The 20,521-nt window shown below is 35.6% G+C and overlaps 1 protein-coding gene across 6 annotated transcripts in view; it reads right to left on the minus strand.

The window, feature by feature from the left end:
* Positions 1-16,722: 16,722 nt before the first annotated feature.
* Positions 16,723-20,521, minus strand: part of SPATA6L (spermatogenesis associated 6 like) — a 102,385-nt gene continuing 98,586 nt past the window's right edge. For all 6 annotated transcript variants that reach the window (XM_074197461.1, XM_074197462.1, XM_074197460.1 and 3 more), the window contains one exon: positions 16,723-16,960. The gene's annotated coding sequence lies outside the window, so the exon portion shown is untranslated. The remainder of the gene's footprint in view (positions 16,961-20,521) is intronic.

Here is a 20,521-nt window from a genome sequence, read left to right on the forward strand (position 1 = left end):
AAGTCTAACAATGTTGGAAGTGGGTAATACTAGCTATGTGATACAGATCATAAGAGCTAGAAAGGAAATTGTCCCCCATTTTTATTATAGATGATGAACTGAGGTCTCAGGGAGGTTAAATGATCATTCAAGATCACATAGCAAATTAAATTCAGATGTAAACCTAGACCTTTTTCTCTATACCACATTTCTAGAGCTTTCTTTCTGCAGGATAAAATCTTGATTTGTCTAAACAATTTTATCTTCCAAAAAGTGAATAAAATAAAGGTGATTTTTTCTCTTCTAGGCCTGATTTTGAGTAATAAAAAATCATACTATAATAATACAATAATGATAATAATAATAATACCAGAAAGACCACTTGGTCTCTTTCCAAAAGATTAGAGAAAAAGAAAAAGAACCAATATGCTGTAAAATATTTATAGCAGTTCCTTTGGCGGTGACAAAAAACTGTTAATTTCATCAAATGAGGAATGGCTAAACAAGTTGTAGCACATGATTGTGATGGAATACCACTGTGCTAAAAGAAATTATAAGTTTGATGATATTAGAAAAATTGGATAAATTTGCATGAAATAATGAAGAATGGAATGAGCAAAACAATAAAACATTGCATGTAGCATTAATATTGTTTTAAGAACAACTTTGAGCAAATGAGTCATTTTGACTATTATGCTCAAATTAACTTCAAAAGATATATGAAAGACACTATCCAGTCAAATAACTAATAGAATGATTATATATATATATATATATATATATATATATATATATTCATATTTGTGTCTAACGGTAGCCATCTCTAGGGTGGCGGAGGAGAGAAAAAAGAAATTTAAATAATAATATATATTTTAAAGAATAGCAAACGGTACACAATAGATTAGAGTTTCATATTCAATCATCTTTTTTATTATACTATATTACGAAAATGCTTATTTTATTTCACAAATCAAAACTTAAATAAAAAAGATAACTAGAAATGTTTTTTAAATAGTAAGAGGAAAAATAAAGGCAATTCTTTAGGGGGGCACCCACTTTCTTCTGTTATACAAAATGTGATCACATTTAAAACTGGATATTTTCTCTTTAATTGTGTTGAATATCCATTAAATTGTATTAACAAAAATAAAAGATAAAAAAATCTTTTGAAATATATGTTTCTAACCTAATTAAATTTTTTTGTTTAACCTGAAAAAAAAAAGAATGCCAGAAGAATTGAGCCTCAGAATGAGCTTTGGTGAAGAGTCCTAAGAACAAAACAAACAAACAACATTGAAAAACACCAAATAATGAATATTAATAATCTTGGAGAAAAGGGTATTATCACAATGTTGGCAGTGAATGATTACAATCACAAAAGAAAAAAGAAAGAAAACAGAACTACTCAACTCATCTGTGTTCTCTTCCAGGAGAAATATCATTGAATTAGAAAGGATAAAACAAAAACTATAGAGGTGGGGAGGAGGGTCTGAAATGAAGAATAATCATATTACAGATCATAAAGAACAGAACTACCACAGAATTAGGAATAGACAACTGTATGTTCATTTATGTATTAACAAATGAGTTATATGTATTAGTACACTAATATAGTACATCCATTAAAAAGTCACAAAATAGACATTTTAAAGGACGTGATAAAATTAAATACTTTAAAATCCTCTTATTTTATTAATGATTAATTTTTTATTTCATTAGTAAAAATATTTTAGTGTAAGCAATGCCATCGAATATGCCCCATATGTTTTAAAATCTTAGTCTGGTCTAAGTTCAATTTATTTCAACAGTGGGTTTAAATAGCTATCATGGCTGAAAATATACCCTCACAAAAAAAATACCACTGGAAGAAATGCAAACCTAGTTGTGTGTTAAGTTATAATGATCATTTTTTAAAAATCCCATACATCAATTATGTAGAAGTTTTTGAATCCCATGCACCAATTATATAGAAGTTTTTTTGAAATTTGGCTAGCAAATTTACAAATTTTCTGATGTCAGTCAATCATTCTAATAAATTAATTGAAAGATAGAATATTTTGATATTTTTAGAGTGGGTTCAAAACACAATTAAATATTTACTCGAAAGATTTTTAAACAGGTCAGATAGTGGCACACATAATTTTTGAAATAAAAAAATTAGTTTTGAAATGTCTTATTGATGAGAATGGCCTACTACCATTTGTTTATATATCAAGGCACAAGTTTCATATTAACAATGGCTAAATCTGTATTTCAGATAATCTTGATCATTTCAAATCATTTTGCCTGACTACTTGTCAGATATGATTAGATCATCATTTTTCCAATGTGGTTCAAAAAGAATTTGTCCTAAGGGTAGTAGAAATGGCAGCTCTGTTATTTTCTTGTGGCATTATTATTACTATCCTCAATCCAAAATTTCTCTGAATTAATCTTTTTTAAGTCAATTAAAACTAATATAATCTGTAAACCCAATTAACTTGGAATATAAAACCATAATATAATATGCTGAAAGTCAAGTATTACATATGTCCTTGTGAATACCTCCATGCAATAAAAATTCCACTCTTTTCCCAAGACAGCTTGTATAGCGCATATACATGATATAAGGACCAAGGGAGAATGTCAGTGTCAATCCAGAGTAAATATTATAGCCTCTTCATTTCTTATAACTTTTTGGATAAAAATCAATTTGGGGGGGGCGAAGCCAAGATGGCGACAAGAAGGGATCAAGTCTTAGGAGCTCTCTGATAAAACTCATAAGCTAAGGACTCTAACTAAACTTTTGAGAGACAGAACCCACAAAGGGACCCAGTGAGGCAGTTCTCCTACTCAAGGTAACCTGGAAACAAGCAGAAAGGCTCCCCCCCCACTCCCCGTCAGAGGGGTGGTGCACCAGAGCGAAAGAACTTCAGCCTCCCAGAGGCAGCCCCAGGGTGCTGGGAGCCGTGGCTCACAGCAGCGGGGGAGTCTCCTGAGCTGCACCCCAGGGAACACTGGGCACAAAGTGGGGGAACAGAGGGGGACCTCTGCCAGAGTGAGCACGTGGAGCCCAGCCCTCAGGGCACACAGCCAGCAGCTTGGTGTTTCCCCAGCCCTGATCCAGGAAACAGAAGCAGGCAGAGCCAGGAAGCAGGAGCCCCCAGGGCATGAGCCCATTGAGCTGAGGGAGGGGAGTGAAGAGAGAGACTGCAGAGCTCTGTCCTCTGCCCCTGGAACAGGACTCTGGGGCTCTGACCACATTCAGATCCTGATCGCAGTCTAGGCCCCCCCACAGAACAGCAGGGCCCCCTCCCTCCTCAGCCCTGTGGCAGAGTGGGGCGCTTATGGTCATTCACAGACCAGGAGGGAGGACAGAGCCTCACACACTGAGACCCTTGTGGGAGTGTCCCAAAAGCTCAGAAAGCACCCCCAAACCAGGCCCAGGCTGGGAAAATGAGCAAGCAGAGAAACAAAAGGAAGACTATTGAGAAATATTTTGCAAATGAGTCCAAGAAGGATCAAAATAGTCAGTCTGAAGATGAGGAAGCACTAGCTCCTGCATCTAAAGACTCCAAGAAAAGTAGAAATTGGGCTCAGGCTATGACAGAGCTCAAAAAAGACTTTGAAAATCAAATGAGGGAGTTGGAAGAAAAACTGGGAAAAGAAAGGAGAGAGATGCAGGAAAAACATGAAAATGAAGTCAGCAGCTTAGTCAAGGAAATCCAAAAAAATGCTGAAGAAAATAGCATGCTAAAAACCAGCTTAGGTCAAATGCATAAAGCAGTTCAAAAAGTTATTGAGAAGAATGCTTTAAAAAGCAAAATTGGCCAGATGGAAAAAAGAGATAAGAAAACTCTCTGAGAACAAATCCTTCAGACAAAGAATAGAATTCAGGGAGATTGATGAATTTACCAGAAATCAGGAATCAATACTTCAAAACCAAAAAAATGAAAAATTAGAAGAAAATGTGAAATATCTCATTGAAAAAACAACTGATATGGAAAACAGACTTAGGAAAGATAATTTAAAAATTATCAGAATACCTGAAAGTCATGATCAGGAGAAGAGCCCTGACATCATTTTCAAAGAATTACTACAGGAAAATTGCCCTGATATTCTAGAAGCAGAGGGCAAAATAGAAATGGAGAGAATCCACCGATCCCCCAGAGAAAGAGATCCCAAAAAACCAACCCCTAGGAATATTATAGCCAAGTTTCAGAACTCCCAAGTCAAAGAGAAAATATTATAAGCAGCCAGAAGGACACAGTTCAAATATCATGGAGCTGCAGTCAGGATCACACAGGACTTAGCAGCAACTACACTGGAAGCTCATAGGGCTTGGAACACAATATACTGGAAGGCAAAAGAGCTTAGAATGCAGCCAAGAATGAACTACCCAGCAAGGCTGAATGTCCTCTTCCAGGGAAAAAGATGGACTTTCAACAAACCAGGGGAATTTCAAATGTTCCTTTTGGAATGGCCAGAGCTGAACAGAAGGTTTGATCTTCAGATACAGGACTCAGGTGAAGCATGGAGATTGGAGGAGAGGGGGGAAATATGAGGGACTTAATGAGGATGAACTGCATGTATTCCTGCATAGAAAAATGACACTGATAATACTCATATGAACCTTCTCAGTTAATAGAGCAGGTAGAGGGAGCTTTTATAGTTGAAGCACAGGAGAAAGCTGAATTCAAAGATAAAATATGGTGTAAAAATGGAGTCAATAGAAAAAAAGGGAAATGGAATGGGAAAAAGAAAAAGGAGAGGGGGAATAGTCCAAGATATTTCACATAAGATTTTTTTTTATTACAATGAGCTATTGCAATGATATGGAAGTGGGGAGGCAAGGGGGAATGAGGGAACCTTTGCTCTCATCAGAGATGGCTAGGAGAGGAAACAGCAAATATACTCAATGGGTTATAGACATCTGGAGTAAGAAGGAGGGGGGAGCAGGGGGAAGGGTTGGGGATGTGAATAAAGGAGGAGAGGATGTACCATGGCGGGAGAGTGGTCAGATATAACACATTTTCTTTTTTACTTCTTGCAAGGGGCTGGGATTGGATGGCCTGCCCAGGACCATAGGGCCAGGTGGATTCTGGGCCTAAGGGGTGGTATGTGGGCTCAGGGCTTCTTGGCCCCAGGACCAGGGATCTGTCTGCTGCGCCACTCAGCAACCCTACAGCAGAGTCAGAGTGAAAGGAGAGAGAAAATAGAGTACATGGTAGTGGAGAAATAAGAAAGGAGGGAGTTTCAATCAGCAATGGCAAAGTTGGAAAAATATGGAAGTAACTTTTGTGATGGACTTATCATAAAGAATGTGATCCACCCACAATAGAGTTGTTGGTGTTGGAACAAAGACTGAAGCACGTTTTTTGTTATTATTATTTGGGGGAGGGTGCAGAGCAAGTGGGGCTGGGTGGCCTGCCTGGGGCCACATAGCAGGGTGATCTTTGGGTGTCTAGGGCCAGATTTGGACCCAGGTGCTCCTGGTTCAAGGGCCAATGCTCTGTCTGCCACCCAGCCACCCCTACTATTATTACTATTTTATTTTATTTTGGGTCTTTTTTTTTTCTTCTTGGTTTTTGCAGGGCAGTGGGGATCAGGTGACTTGCATGTCACACGGCTGGGTGATTGTTGGGTTTACGAGGCTGGATATGGACTCAGGTGCTCTTGGCTCCAGGGCTGGTGCTTCATCCATTGCACCACCTGGCCATACCTACAATTATTACTATTATTTTTTTTATTTTAATTTTTTTCTCTCCCCTTTACTTTTTTCACCCAAGCAAGTCTATCTGTATTCATGGGGGGAGGGGTATTTTGTTTACTTGTAAACAAGAATATTTTATTAATGTAAAAATACATTTGTACAAAATGAGAATAAAAAATAAATTTAAAAAATCAATTTGGATAGAAATTCTAATATATTTTTCCACCTACCATTGTATCATCTTGTTCAACCCCTGGGAGGATAAACACAATCCACTTTGGAGAATGCTACATTATTCATGAACTCCAATTTTCTGGACTGACACAGAATGAGTGAGTTGATAACTCAAATGAAGGACAATATCTGGGATTGTTTTTGTTAGAACTCTTTGCCTCTATCCTTTTCAGTAGATCCCTCCCTCCCACTCCATGGTCTCTCTTTTCCTTCAGTGAACCAGAGTTCAATGCTAAACTGTTCCTATTATCTGCTCTTGCCAGGCATCAATGAATTTTGCTTTTTCTGTAGAGAGAGTATCCATCTTCTCCTGCCACCAACACAGTCATTTCCATTGTCTGTCCATGCCATCCACTTCTGTCCCTGCAGTACTAATCTTGCCTCCCCATTATTGTCATACCCTGTGTTTACTCTTTTCCACAAAAAAGTGCTATGAGCTCTTTACAGATAGAGCCCCCCCCAATAGTAACTAAATTACTATGGAGAAACAAAAAGTCAAGAATATCAAGGGAATTAAATGAAAAAAACTGCATAGGAAAAGCCATACCAGATCTAAAATTACCTTCTAAAGTATCAGTCATCATGGGGTAGCTAGGTGGCTAGTGGATAAAGCACCGGCCTTGGAGTCAGGAGTACTTGGGTTCAAATCCGATCTCAGACACTTAATAATTACCTAGCTGTGTGGCCTTCGGCAAACCACTTAACCCCATTTGCCTTGCCAAAAAACAAAAAACCTAAAATAAATAAATAATTAAATAAATAAACAAAGTATCAGTCATCAAAACTGTTTCGTACTGGCTAAGAAATAAAATAGTGGATCAATGGAATAGATTAGGTGCAAAATAAATAGTAGTAAATGACTATAGTAATCTACTTTTTGATAAACCCAAAGACTCTGGGATAAGAACTCACTCTTTGATAAAAACTGCTGGGAAAACTGGAAGATAGTATGGCAGAAATCAAGCATGGACCAACATCTCACACCCTATACCAATACAAGGTCAAAATGGGCACAGGATTTAGACATAAAGGGTGATACCTTAAAGCATTTAGGAGAACAAGGCATAATTTATCTGTCAGATCTATGGAAATAGGAGCAGTTTATGATCAAAGAAGAGACAGAGAACATTATAAAATGTAAAAGCGATAATTTTGATTACATTAAATTGAAAAGATTTTGCACAAACAAAACCAATGCAACCAAGATTAAAAGGAATGAAGTTGGGAAATAATTTTTACAGCTAATATTTCTGAAGAAGAACCCATTTCTAAAATAGAGAACTGAGTCAAATTTATAAGAATACATTTCTTAATAAATGGTCAAAGGATGTGAATAGACAGTTTTCAGATGAAATTAAGGTTACCTATAGTCATATAAAATACTTTAAATTATTGTTGATAAGAATTGCAAATTTAACAAAAACTGAGGTACCACCTCACACCTATCCTATTGGTCAATATGACTAAAAAGGAAAATGATCAATCCTGGAGGGGATGTGAGAAAACTAGGACACTAATGCATTGATGTTGGAATTGTGAAGTGATCCAACCTTAATGGAGAGCAATTTACAACTATACCCAAAGAGCAATAAAACTGTGCATCCCCTTTGATCCAGCAATATCACTACTAAGTCTGTATCCCAAAGAAACCACAAAAAAGGACAAAAAAAACCACATATACAAAAATATTTATTGTAGTTCTATAGTGGCAAAGTGGCAAAGAATTGGAACCTGAGGGAATGTTCTAGGCAATGTTCATTTACTTGAGAATGGCTGAACAAATTGTGTTATATGAATATGATGTTATCTATAAGAAATTGTGAGGGATGGGATTTCAGAATAGACTTGAAAGACTTGCTTGAACCAATGCTGAGTGAAGTGAGCAAAAACCAAAAGAACATTGTTCAGACTAACAGCACCTTGTGATGTTACATACCATCAAAATCCAAGAAGTTACTAGGGAGTTTAAATGCAGAACAAATTTACTGTTTTCTATTTTTAAAAGTTGTCTTATGCATTATTATTTTTCTCTCTAATGTTCATTTTTCCTGTTTTGATTCTTTCACAATATGATTAATATGGATATATGTTTAACATAGTTATATACATATAACCTATATTAGATTGCTGTCAGGGGAGTGGGAGGGCAGGGAGTTAAAAAAATGTGAAACTCAAAACCTTACCAAAAAATGATTGTTGAAAACTATCTTTGCATGAGGTTAGAAAAATAAAATATTTAAAATAAAAATAACAAAAAGAGAGATAGAGCTCACATGACTCTGAACTGTCTAAAATGTTTGATATTTTCACTCAGGTCCCACAGCCCTGACATCAATTGAAACATTATTAGATGATCACAGTCTTCTCAACATGTGACCTCCACCTAAAGTTCCTGCTCTATTACTCTACTAGAGTGACATAATTGTTTGCCTATTACTCAAAGATAGGGTGACTTCATTGTCTGCATTGTTCACCTGTCCCTTTTCTTAGTCCTCAAGCAGTGGGACCCCCCCAGCCAAGCAACACTTCTGGCTAGTAGGAACAATCCTACTATTACTATTAAATTATAAGGATGCATAAGATTATATTCCTAAGGTACTATTATAATCACTTATTGTATAGGAGAGAAGTCTAAGTTCCAGAATCTTCTACAGTTTACCTTCCATACCATTCTACCTTTATTGCACCCTATTCTTGTTCTCAATATTGAATTCCTCTTCAGTACCCTAATACTCTCATAAGGTCAATTTTTTTTATCTTGCCCAAATTATAGGTCCCAAGCCACTTCCAAGCCCCAATTGTACTTATACATCATGACCCTGACACTTTAAGCCCCCTCCTCAGTCTATTTCCAACAACCAGTCCAACCTTATCTCTTCCTCATCTCAGAATACTGTCCTGGGGTATAGTCTATCCACTAACTAGGGATCAGTCACTTTGCCTCCTCCTCAGTTTCCTCCTCTGAAGAATGGGAGAAATAATACTTGCACTAACTTCACAAGATTATTGTAAAGAGAGCAAGATGTATACCTTAAAGCAATATAGAGATGTAAATTAGGATTGTGATTATATTTATTTCCACATGCATTGAGAGGAAGCTATTTCATTGTTATTCCTTTATGGGTTTTTTTTTTCCTTAGCAAAGATAAAAGCTCCTTGAAAGGATTGGAGCTTAAATTCGTTTTTGTATCCCCCACAGTGCCTAGTCTAGGACTATAAATGCAGGTGGGCACAATTATTGAGTGAATGAATGACAGATTTCAGACTACACACACACACATACACACACACACACACACACACACACACACAGCCCTATATGCATGCATTATCTTTCTTAAATGTTTGAGATTTTCAACACTTAAGGGCTAGATTAGATTATCTATTTGCTTTGGAGTTATTATAGCATCTGGATTCAAATCTTGGTTCTGTAATTTACTCCTTTGGTGTTTTTGAACACATTTCCTCTCTTAGGGCCTCAGTTAAGTAAAAGTCCTTCCAGCTTCTACATCCCATGATTTCTTCAGATGTTCCCATAGCTGTTTTGCTACAATTCTGTTAGGACTAAACTCTAACTGAACTTGTCCTTTGTTCTTCTCTTTTATACTCTGTTAAATGTGTGCAGGAATGAGTCTAACTCTACATTTTATTTAGTACCCTTCTCCTAGTTGATACCAAATAAATGTCAAATAGCAGTAGCCTTTCAAATTGAGCCTTTTTTAGATAGACTACTGCTAAGGACAGTAACACAATGGATGAAGCGATAGGCTTGGAATCAGGAAGATTCATCTTCATGAATTCAAATCTGGCCTCAGACACTTACCATCTGTGTGACCATGGACAAATCACTTAACCCCATTTGCCTCAGTGTCTTCATCTGTAAAATGAGCTGGAGAAGAAAATGGCAGATCATTCCAGTTTTTTGCCAAGAAAACTCCAAAAATGGTAATGGAGAGACAGCTGCATTTAAAAATGACTATGGGTGGCTAGGTGGTGTAGTGGATAAAGCACCAGCCTTGGAGTCAGGAGTACCTGGGTTCAAATCTGGTCTCAGCCACTTAATAATTACCTAGCTGTGTGGCCTTGGGCAAGACACTTAACCCCATTTGCCTTGCAAAAACCTAAAAAAAAAAAAATGACTGACTACACTGCTAAGAAGCTTTGAGGTCACCATTTAGCATCAGCCATAGATTTTTTTGCAAAAAATTAACTTGAAGCTGAAACACAGTCTATGGGCTTGCCACCCCTCCCCCTTTCCTCTATATACACAGTAAGCATCATAAGTTGAATTAACTTTAATGATGTTTAGTACAACTCTGTTGGGTTGTTCAGTCTTTTCTGACTCTTTGTGAGCCTATTTGGTATTTTCTTGGTAAAGATACCAGAATGCTTTGCCATTTCCTTTCCCAGTTCATTTTCATCAATGAAGAAGCTCAGGCTAACAACATTAAGTCACTTGTTCATGGTCACACAGCTAGTGTCTGAGGTCAAATCTGAATTCAGTTCTTCACTCTGGGCCTGGAACTTCAACCACTGAATAGATCCAGAACATAGGACATAGGTTCAAGTCCTGATTCTGTGATTTGCTGAGACTTCAGTGACCTCAGACAAGTCATTTACTATGACCTCTCTGGCCTCAGTTTCCTCAATGGAAAAAAAATGAATGGACCAGATACACTCTGAAATCTCTTCTACTTCTAAAGTCTAATGTATTATTTCTTAATACTTCAATAGACTGAAGATCTGACAAATGCAGGAATTCTCTTCAAGGTATAACAAACCCAATCATATCTTCTTATCTTGGGAAAGGACTTAAAATGTAGATCTCCTGACTCCATAACTGGCCAAAGGGAACTAAGATGAATTAGATCCCATTTTGCACAACTTCCTTAATAAAACTGGTATAAAAGGCTAGTCACTATACATGGCTACTTTTCTCATAAAGTATCAGAAAAATACTAATGTTAAAAATGGTTTTTGTTTTTAGGGAGGGAAACTTGGAAACAGACATTAAAATAATTCTGAGATTTTATCTCACCCCCAGCAAATTGACCCCTCCACAAAAAAAGAGATAAAAAGATGGAAATTGTATCAAAAGATAGAGAAAAATAAACACTCAGTTATACGGTTAATGGAATTGTGAATTAGTCCAAGCATATTGGAAAACAATTTAAGTGGTTAAAAATGTGGCTAATATGTCCATACCTTTCAGAGATTCCACCAGTAGGCAAATTCCAATAAAGCTGGTCATTTTTAAGAAGAAAATTTCCATAAAACCCAAAATATTTATAGTAGAACTTTTATAGTAGCAAAATACTAGAAACAAAATAGCTGTCCATCATTCAGGGAATGGATAAACAAGTTATTGTACAAGAATGCAATGGGATTGTATTGTGCTATAAAATGATTAACATTATAAAATATAGAGAATCGTGAAACGACTTATGTGAACTGATACAAATTAAAGTAAGCAAAAGCAATGGAAAAATATTCATAGTGACAATAGTGTAAATGGAAAGTAGAATAAGAACAAAGTAATCAGAACTTTCAGTTGTGAAACTACAAAGAACAAGCTTGACCCTAGATATCAGAAGAAACTTCTCTCATACTTCTCATTTTCAGAGGTGGGAACCCATGGGTGTAGACTACTGCACATAAGATTTTTATTTGATGTGTTGATCAATTCGGTTGATTTTTTTCTCTACTTTTTATTTATTTTTGTTTATAAGGAATAATTCTCTATGAGGAGGGGAAGGAAAGAATACAGAGGGGAAATTTAGATAATATAAAACCAAAAGATGTCAATGTAAAATCTATTTTTATTTTTAAAAAGTGACTAATAAGTTCATAGCCTTTAACTGCAGACCTCACTGATAGGCATATATGCCAAACCAATAAAAAATAAAGAGTCCTCATAAACACCAAATTACTCATAGCAGAATTTTTGTAAGAGAAAAGAAAAGCAAGCAAGCAAAGTGCCTGTTGTTTAGACAAGACTCAATAAACTGTACTAGATGAATGTACATTTACCATACTGTAAAACAAAATAGGAACATGAGGAGACATGTGAATTAATGTCAAGGGAAATAAATGTAACCAGGAAAATGAAGAGACAGCAACAAGATAAATGGGGAAAAAAACAGCATTTGAATACCGTATAATTATGATCAAGGGTAGCTACCAAAAGAGGGGGAAAGTACTCCCATCTTCCCTCCTTTGTAAAGGTGGTGAAAAATTGTAGAAGTGAAATAATCCACAGATTTTGAATCTATGGAATGTTTTGCTGAACATTTTCCCCCCTGTTTTCTTTTTAATATTTCAAGGGAAAGTTCTCCAGACAGGGTTAAGGGATAGGACATATATGGATATATACAGATTTATACAGATATGGCAGATATCAATAAAAAAATTTATACAATGGCCTAAAACTAAAAACACTTTGACTATTATTACTATTAAGTGGTCTCTTGAAATTTTCTTTGGTAGAAAATACATCCAGTGATTTTATTAAATGATTTAAGAATTAGGAAGGAAATAAGCATTTATAATGTGCCAGGAGACTTTACAAATATTATCTCATTTGATCCTCACAACTACCTTGTAAAATATGAATATTAGCCCTGTTTTACAATTGAAGACAACAGAAATGAAGAGACTTGCTCCAGGTCACATAGTTAGTAAGTGCCTAAGGCCAAATTTGAACTCAGGACATCCTGAGTCTCTCCATTATATCACCTAGTTGCAAGATGAAATTTATCGTAATAATATATGAAATAGAGGGGGAGAGGGAATCTCATTAATAGATAGGAATATATATATATGAATATGAATATAACTATATGATTAGTAATCTAAAATGAACAAGAAACCCATAATAATTTATTTGATTCCTTAGGTCTAGATAAATGCCACACCTCAATAAAATTAATTGGTTCTAAGAATTGGCCTTGAGAGAAGAAAGATATAATAATTCTTATCTAGGGCAGGGAAGTAGAGTGGTAAATAGAATGTTATATTGGAGTCAAGACTTAACTTCAAATCCTCAGATACTTACTAGTTGTGTTACCCTGGGCAAGTCACTTAACTTTGCCTGTGAACATTGCCTCATCTGTAAAATGAGCTAGAGAAGGAAATAACAAACCACTCCAGTATCTTTACCAAGAAAATGAGATAACACAAAGTCAGATGCAATGAACAACTTAAACAAACATTTGTAAAACTCTTTCATATATTATATTACCTTATCTATTCCACAATTTTGAGAACTAGTACTATTATTATCTTCATTTTACAGATGAAGAAACTGAAGCTCTGGAAGGTGAAATGACTTACCTAAAGTCACATAGTGAATAAATTTCTTTGGTAGGAATTAACTCAGGTGTTGCTGACTCCAAGTCCAAGATGTTAACCATTCTCTGTCCCATGCTTACCATTTCATGTCTCACCTTGTGAACTTGTGATGACTCAGGCCTCATGCTTAAAATGAATTCCATTATCATTGCCTCTTCAAGTGTTGTATGATGATAGCTCTTAAAAAACAGAGCCTGATATTTAAATAGAAATGTTCAGACTTCCCAGTGATATATAAATGATGGCTATTATAATGTTTGTCCTTCATTCTCAAAGAAGACTATGACATCAGGGAGGTGAAGCCATGACAAGCACATGAATTGGGTTTGAGTGAGGGGAGGCTGTACTAAGTCACTAGCGTCACTTTCTCCTCCAGAGTCATCTGGGTCCAATGGCCAGAAATGAATCAGGATGACTGATGGTGGCTCTGGATGCAAGGCAACTAGGGTTAAGTGACTTGCTGAAAGTTAATGCCAGTTGGATGAGGCTAAATTTGAACTCCTGTCCTCCTGACTTCAATGCCAGTGCTCTAGCCACTGTGCCACCTATCTGCCCCTGATGGCTATTAGAAGGGCTAAGTAGTATCATTTTGAGTATATAATTTGCTTATTTATTTATGCATAAACTATTTTTAACCCCTATTTCAAAGCACTAGACAAGAAGCCAGAGAATAAAACTTAAAAAAAAAAAGATAGTTTAGACACGAGACCTGCTCTCATGAAGCTCACAATCTAGCACAGGTGGAAATCATTCCATCTGAGATTAGAATGGTGGCTCTTTATTTTTCTGAGAAGAAATGAAATTTCAGAGGACAGGGTCCAATTACACCAATGAAAAACTTCTGTCTTTAATATGACCCCAAAAGATTTATGCTTCCAATAGGAGGACTAAACATTAAGCTTATATATACTTATGTATATATTTACTCAGACATAAAGCTACCTGACAGATAGGCAAGCAATAAACAATTATACTTACATTGTAATAGGCAATGTATTAAGTAACAGTGATGAAATTAAGAAAAGAATCAATAAATTGAAGCAAGAAGAGAATTTTTTCTTTTCCGTTTATTAATCATCTGTTCTCACAAAACAATCCAAATCCCACCAATTCATAAAATCATTCAATTATTACATACACAAAAAAGAAAGAACTGAACCAAATTTTACTCCCCCAAAAGAAAACATGACCAAAAAACTAGTTATGAATTATTTTAAGAAAACATAAAAAAGAAAGAATTAGTTAATTGGGAAAGTTACAAGACTTCAAAGTGATAAATTTTTGGCTTATTTAGTGCTTAAAAAATTATCATCAATTTTTAACAATAAATGTTGTCCCTACATGGAACTTTAAGCATTATGCTTAAACAATAAAGAAAATTAAATGTTACAATAATAACATGGTAGGCTTAGATGTGAGATGAGTTATCTGCCCAACACTTTTACCTGATTCTCTATAGTTAATAAAAGTTCCATTTCTAGGCAATTTAGGACTTTGCTAGGATTTTTCTATAGCTCTTAATTCATTTATACATTGTGTTTCATTGGGAAGCATATTTAAAGCATGATTGAAAAATAAAAAAATTGAAACAAAGGAAATAAAGGATTTTTAAAGGATACAGAAATAAATTTCATTTCTATAATTTAATCTTGGATTGGTAAAGAAAGAACATGATGCAATGGAAAATATGTTCTCTTGGATTCAGGTAAGATGTGGGTTTGACTTCTGAATTCAGATAATGGGTTATAACCTTAGGCAAATTACTTAACTTCACTGGGATTCAGTTTCCTCATTTGTAAAATAAGATGCTGGACTAGATCTCTGTGTTCCTTTTTAGCTTTGGATCTATAATCTTGTGATGGATTCTATGAACCTAATATCTTTGAGGATGAGTTTTCTCACCTGTTCCCCTTTACCCCATAACTCACAGAGTGGCTGTGAGGATCAAATGGGATGATAAATATAAAGTACTTTGCAAATCTTAAAGCTCTAGCCACCTAAATAAATGTAAGCTAATTATTATGCTAAGTTTCAGAAAGATGATAAATGTGTCTGAGGGACATTTCCTAATTTACCCTCATAAGGAATAGACCCATTAAAGGGGGAAAGGGATTTGTTGCTCAATCATTAAATATGCTAAGAGGGAATTCCATATTTCATAAAGGGAGATGAAAACATGGTTTTCCTTTACAAGTGATGATACCTTGCAGACATATAATGGCAATCAGGAAAGGATGTCCCATTCAATCTCTGAAAACTCTGCTCCTAGGACAGGTCTGAAGGGGAAACAGTGATTTGCAGCTGCTCATGTGGAGAGATGCTAGAGTTTCTAAACAATGAAAAGAGTAAACCAACCATGTGTCTTAGCTTAGACTACACTCTATAGGGAAGGAAATTGTTTATTGTTTTTCTGTATTTTATAAATATGTCAGGAGAGAATTCTGACTTCAAAGGAAGAATTGAACTCTATAGATGCCATGAACTCTTGTGATGTCAATGATTTAAAACTTTTCTACAGGTGTACCTCAGATCCATGAAAATCCAAATTACTACTATTGTTATCTTTCAATATTTACATAGTGTTTTAAAGTTCAAAGTGCCTTTCCCCCACAACCCTGTGAGGTAGGGGCACAAAACCAGTGTTGCATAGCAGAAAGAGACTGAGACTTGGAATTAGGAGATACAGTTTCCTCTCACCCTTACACTGGCTATAGTGTAAGGATACACATGGATAAGTGACCTTCCACTCTGATCCTTAGCTTTCCCCTTTGTATAATGCAAAAATACTACCTATGTCATAGGTTGCTGAAAAGGCATTTTGGTTCACTTAAAAGCACTATATGCATGGTACTTAGTCAATGTCCTTATATTCCCTTTACAGATAAAGAAACTGAGGTTTAAGTGAAGCATCTAGTTCATAATCATGGAGTTGGTCATGGAGTTAGCAAATACTGGAGCTGAGATAGGAACCTAGGTCTAGATATTGAGATAGAAGAGAAGTTGGGGATCATATAGTTTGAGCTTCACATTTGACAGAAAAACAAACCGGGATGGAGATGAAGGGCCTTCTTCAAAAGACACACAAGGAGTTGGTGTCAGGGAAAGGTCATATAAGTTATGTGTTCTGATTTCAAATGTGATATTCTTTCCACTATATCATACATGTTGCCACAGCATTAAAAATAGAAGTCACTACAGAATTTCTCTGGAGGAACAAACCATCCTATTATGCTTAAAATATAACTCAACTTGTAAAAACTTGGTTGACATTTGAAAGATATACATCTATTACTTTAAGAAAGGTACACTTGTGTGGGGGGAGTCTTAATCATTCTGACTACTTAATCATCTACTCAGAAAAGCTGCTTTTTAATCATTGCCTTTTAGCAATGTCTATCCTACCATAAAACATTACCAACATTTGTTATTTTACCCCATAAACAATTTCTAAATTGACGCTGAAAATGTAAGCCCCAAACTCCAACTATTTTAATCATAACTCTTACCTGGTAAAAATACACAGTACAGGATTTCATTCAAAGAAAAACAGACAGAACAAGAAGACTTGTAAGAGATAATATGAAAGGCTGTTCAGCTCTAAATGAGTACATGTACTGTTATGTTAAGTGAATTCTTCAAACTCCCCCTCTATTGCTCCCTTTCAGTTTTCACTGTACAGTTAGGGACACCATAATATACAAAGTCCTGTGAGGGGGAAAAAACATAAAAAAATATAAAAATCATTAATAGCACAGAATATTTGCTTCCTTATTTCAAAGCTTCAGAGATCCACATGGTCATCTACAGATGTCAAACATGCTCCCTTTCCATTCCTAAGGTATTGTGGTGTTTCTCCCCACTCTACCCAGCTCCTTCTTCAATATTCTCTTTTCACTTAGCTAGGCTAGTCTTTGGTTATCAAGCCCCCAGACAACTGAAAAGTCCCATCACTGATGAATCCTAACCCATGTCTTTTACTCTGCTGTTATATCCTTCAAGAACACTGGGACATGTCACAATGGGACATCAGGAGAAGGCTTTAGGTTATTTTATATAGGGGATAAGATATAATTTAATTAAACCAAATTCATTATCTGTTACATATAAGGGATACCTGAAAGCCCCTTTTCCCAGATTATCTCCCTCAATCTAAAACAACTTGGCTGGTTCAGAAATGCTGTGATCAAAATAATTAATATGGAAGTATATTTAACATAATTATATATTAGAATACTCTCTATTTAAGGAGTAGGGAGGGATAGGAAGGAAGAAGAAAACTTACAAAAATGATTTTTGAAAACTATCTTTACACATAGTTGGAAAAATAAATTTATCTAAATGAAAAAAAAAGATGCTGTGAAAAGCCAACGACTTTCCTGTCTATTGTGCAGCAATAAGAAAAGGTATACTCCCAGGGTTCCATACTCCAGTTCTTTCCCATGCCTTGTATTTTTCAGAAGCAAAGAAAGTAAGGGATCTAAACATTCTCATCCCAACTCTACCTGGAATATTCACTTTTCTCTCTATCAGTGAATCCTTTATTTTGCTAAAGACTCAATTCATTTTGGTTTAACAAGTACTTACTAATCAAAGGAAGACCAATTATTTTAGAGCTGGGATTGTGAGGGAACTTTATTTTATCTAATTTTTTCTAAAAGTGTGACTGGTGCCATGTGGCAATCTATTCCTCTTCAACCCCCCTCCTCCCTGATTAGGAATTCACCAAGCATAAAGCATTATGTGCCAACTTCATGAGTTCTAACAGCAGGCTATGGTATAATTTGGCAAGTCCCAGTTACTTAACTTGGTAATTATAAGCTCTGTTCTGTATAACTACTTAATAAATCCCTGTATAGTTATTTTTGAAACCAAAGATTGAGTGACCCAGCATTTTTCCTTTAATCTTTCAAGTGGAACATTCTAATCAGGAAAGCTTCAGAACATGGCACTATCTTGCTGTCTCTGCACCAACCTGATTGAAGTCATTTGCCCTATGTGACAACTGAGGAAGTTAGCTGTGCCTTGAAGCATGAATGACAGTAGGGCTGAACACTCGGAAGTCAGATCAGAATTAAATATGAGGTAATACAGTCATCCCAACACATTATTCTATTATTTGAAATACATTAAAACTATTACAATAATTTAATGTTGATAGCAGAATAACACTGAACTGTGTTTAAAAGATGACCTTACTAGCTATTTTTCCTTGGGTAACTTATTTAATTTCTGTGGGTCTCAGTTTCATCATTTGTGAAAAGAAGGGAATGATTAAACTTTTCTTTAAGGTCTCTCTAGTTAGCATATTCTATGATTTAGCAATCTGGCAAAATGTTTTCAAAGCTATGGCCTATGAAAATTTCTCTTGGTCCTCATCTTTCTAAATTCTGATCTGTGATGGTTTATTGTATTATAGGACCATAGATTTATACTAGTTGTTCCCCATCTCTGGAATGCTCTCCTTCTCTGCTCCTAGCTTCCCTGGATCCCTTCAAGTCTCACCAGAAATCCGACCTTCTGCAGGAAGTCTTTCTAGATCCCCCTTAATGCTTTTCCTCCAAGATTATCTCCAATTTAGTCTGTCAATTTCTTGTCTATACTTGGTCATTTGTATGTTGTCTTCTATATTCGAATTTAAGCTTGTGAATGAGGGCAAAGATTGCTTTTCCCTTTCTTTGTATCCCCAATGCTAAGCACAGAATCTGGTATATAGTGAGTGCTTACTAAACATTTATTGACTCTACTTGACCTTAGGAATCATCTCATTGTGTCACAGGTAAGGAAACTAATGACTAGAGAGATGGAGGGATTTTCCCAAGGTACCAAGACAATAAATGACAGGACTAGGATAGGAGTGTTCTTTGGACTCTAAATTCAGTAGTCTTGGTGCTTCATGATTTTGTAAGTTGTGAAGGACAGTAGTTTGCCATCATCTTTCTAAGTTACAAATTGTGATGTTTTCTAGTAGCCTTGCTTTCCCTACTTCTCTGTCACATCTTTCAGGTAGTTGGGAATATGAGCCAGATGCAGAAGGTGAAAGATAAATATAGTGAAGGTAAAACTAGAAGGGAGGGAGGAAGAAATTACAGAATCAACTGTGTCGACAATTTTTAGCTTGAAAATTACTTGCAAATAGCCCACATAATCTCTAAAGTAATCCCTTCCCTTCAGGAAGTTTTAATTTAGAAAAAAGAGGGTCCATTCTGGTCTTTCTTATGTTCTCTATTAGGAGATATATGTGAATGGTAGCTTCAGAATGGCAAAAAAAAGTTAAGGGAATCAGTTTTCTAGCTGATCTTAATGATGATTTAGTACATCATTCTTTGTTATGTGGATATTCAGTAAATTTTTTAAAATATCATAAAGGTGCCAAAGTGGAGATAAGAGGCTAAATTGTGCATTAAGGACAGTTCAGGCAAAGGCACAGAGATCACAAGACAGTTCTATATTCAAGGAAAGTAAAATATATGCACCTAAAAGGGGTGTGATCATCATAAGTAGGGGAATAAGATCAGCAAGGAGCTTAAGCAACTATCCTAGTGCTCCATAGAGTCAAAAATGATAACACATCTAAAAGGATGAAAAAATCACTATAATGTTTATTTTTTTCTTATTCAATATATATGTTTTTAGTACCTATTTTAACCTCACTTTTTTTGGTTCTGAGGGTACAAAGATAAATATAAAATAAACTTACAATCTAATAAATAAACCATCGCTCCTGTACTTCTGGATACTGAAGGGTTTTCTTGATACTCCAATTCTAACATTTTTCCTACACAGTGAGATACTTTTCTATTTTCCTCCATAGCTCCTCTTCCTCTTTATTCTTTTAAATATGGGTAGACCCCAAGGCTCCAGCCACATTCAACTATTTTTCTGTCAACAATCTCTCCATTGACAACCTAAGTTAAGCTCTTTATACATATGATTCCCAAATTAATATTTTCAAACTCATCCTTTCCTCCAAGCTCCATTTCCATGCCTTCAATTTCCTTTATATCTCCCAGTGTATTAAGGCCAATGTGTTTAAAAATAAAATCATTATATTCCCAACAAAGCTATCTATCCTCCCAATTTCCCCTATTTATGTTCCAGGTTTGGATTTAAAAGGAAGGTTGAAGAAGTAATCTTCCAATTGTCCAAGAATATTAACCGATTTTGGACTACAAGGAGTTATCAAGGTGGAGAATTATGAGGTCAGTAAACTCCTTAAGAAATTTCTCTTCCAGAAGGTTTTACTGAAGATTTTTTCCTTCAGTTTGA

The sequence above is a fragment of the Macrotis lagotis genome, chromosome 8 (assembly GCF_037893015.1).
Source record: "Macrotis lagotis isolate mMagLag1 chromosome 8, bilby.v1.9.chrom.fasta, whole genome shotgun sequence".
Classification (NCBI taxonomy): domain Eukaryota; kingdom Metazoa; phylum Chordata; class Mammalia; order Peramelemorphia; family Peramelidae; genus Macrotis; species Macrotis lagotis.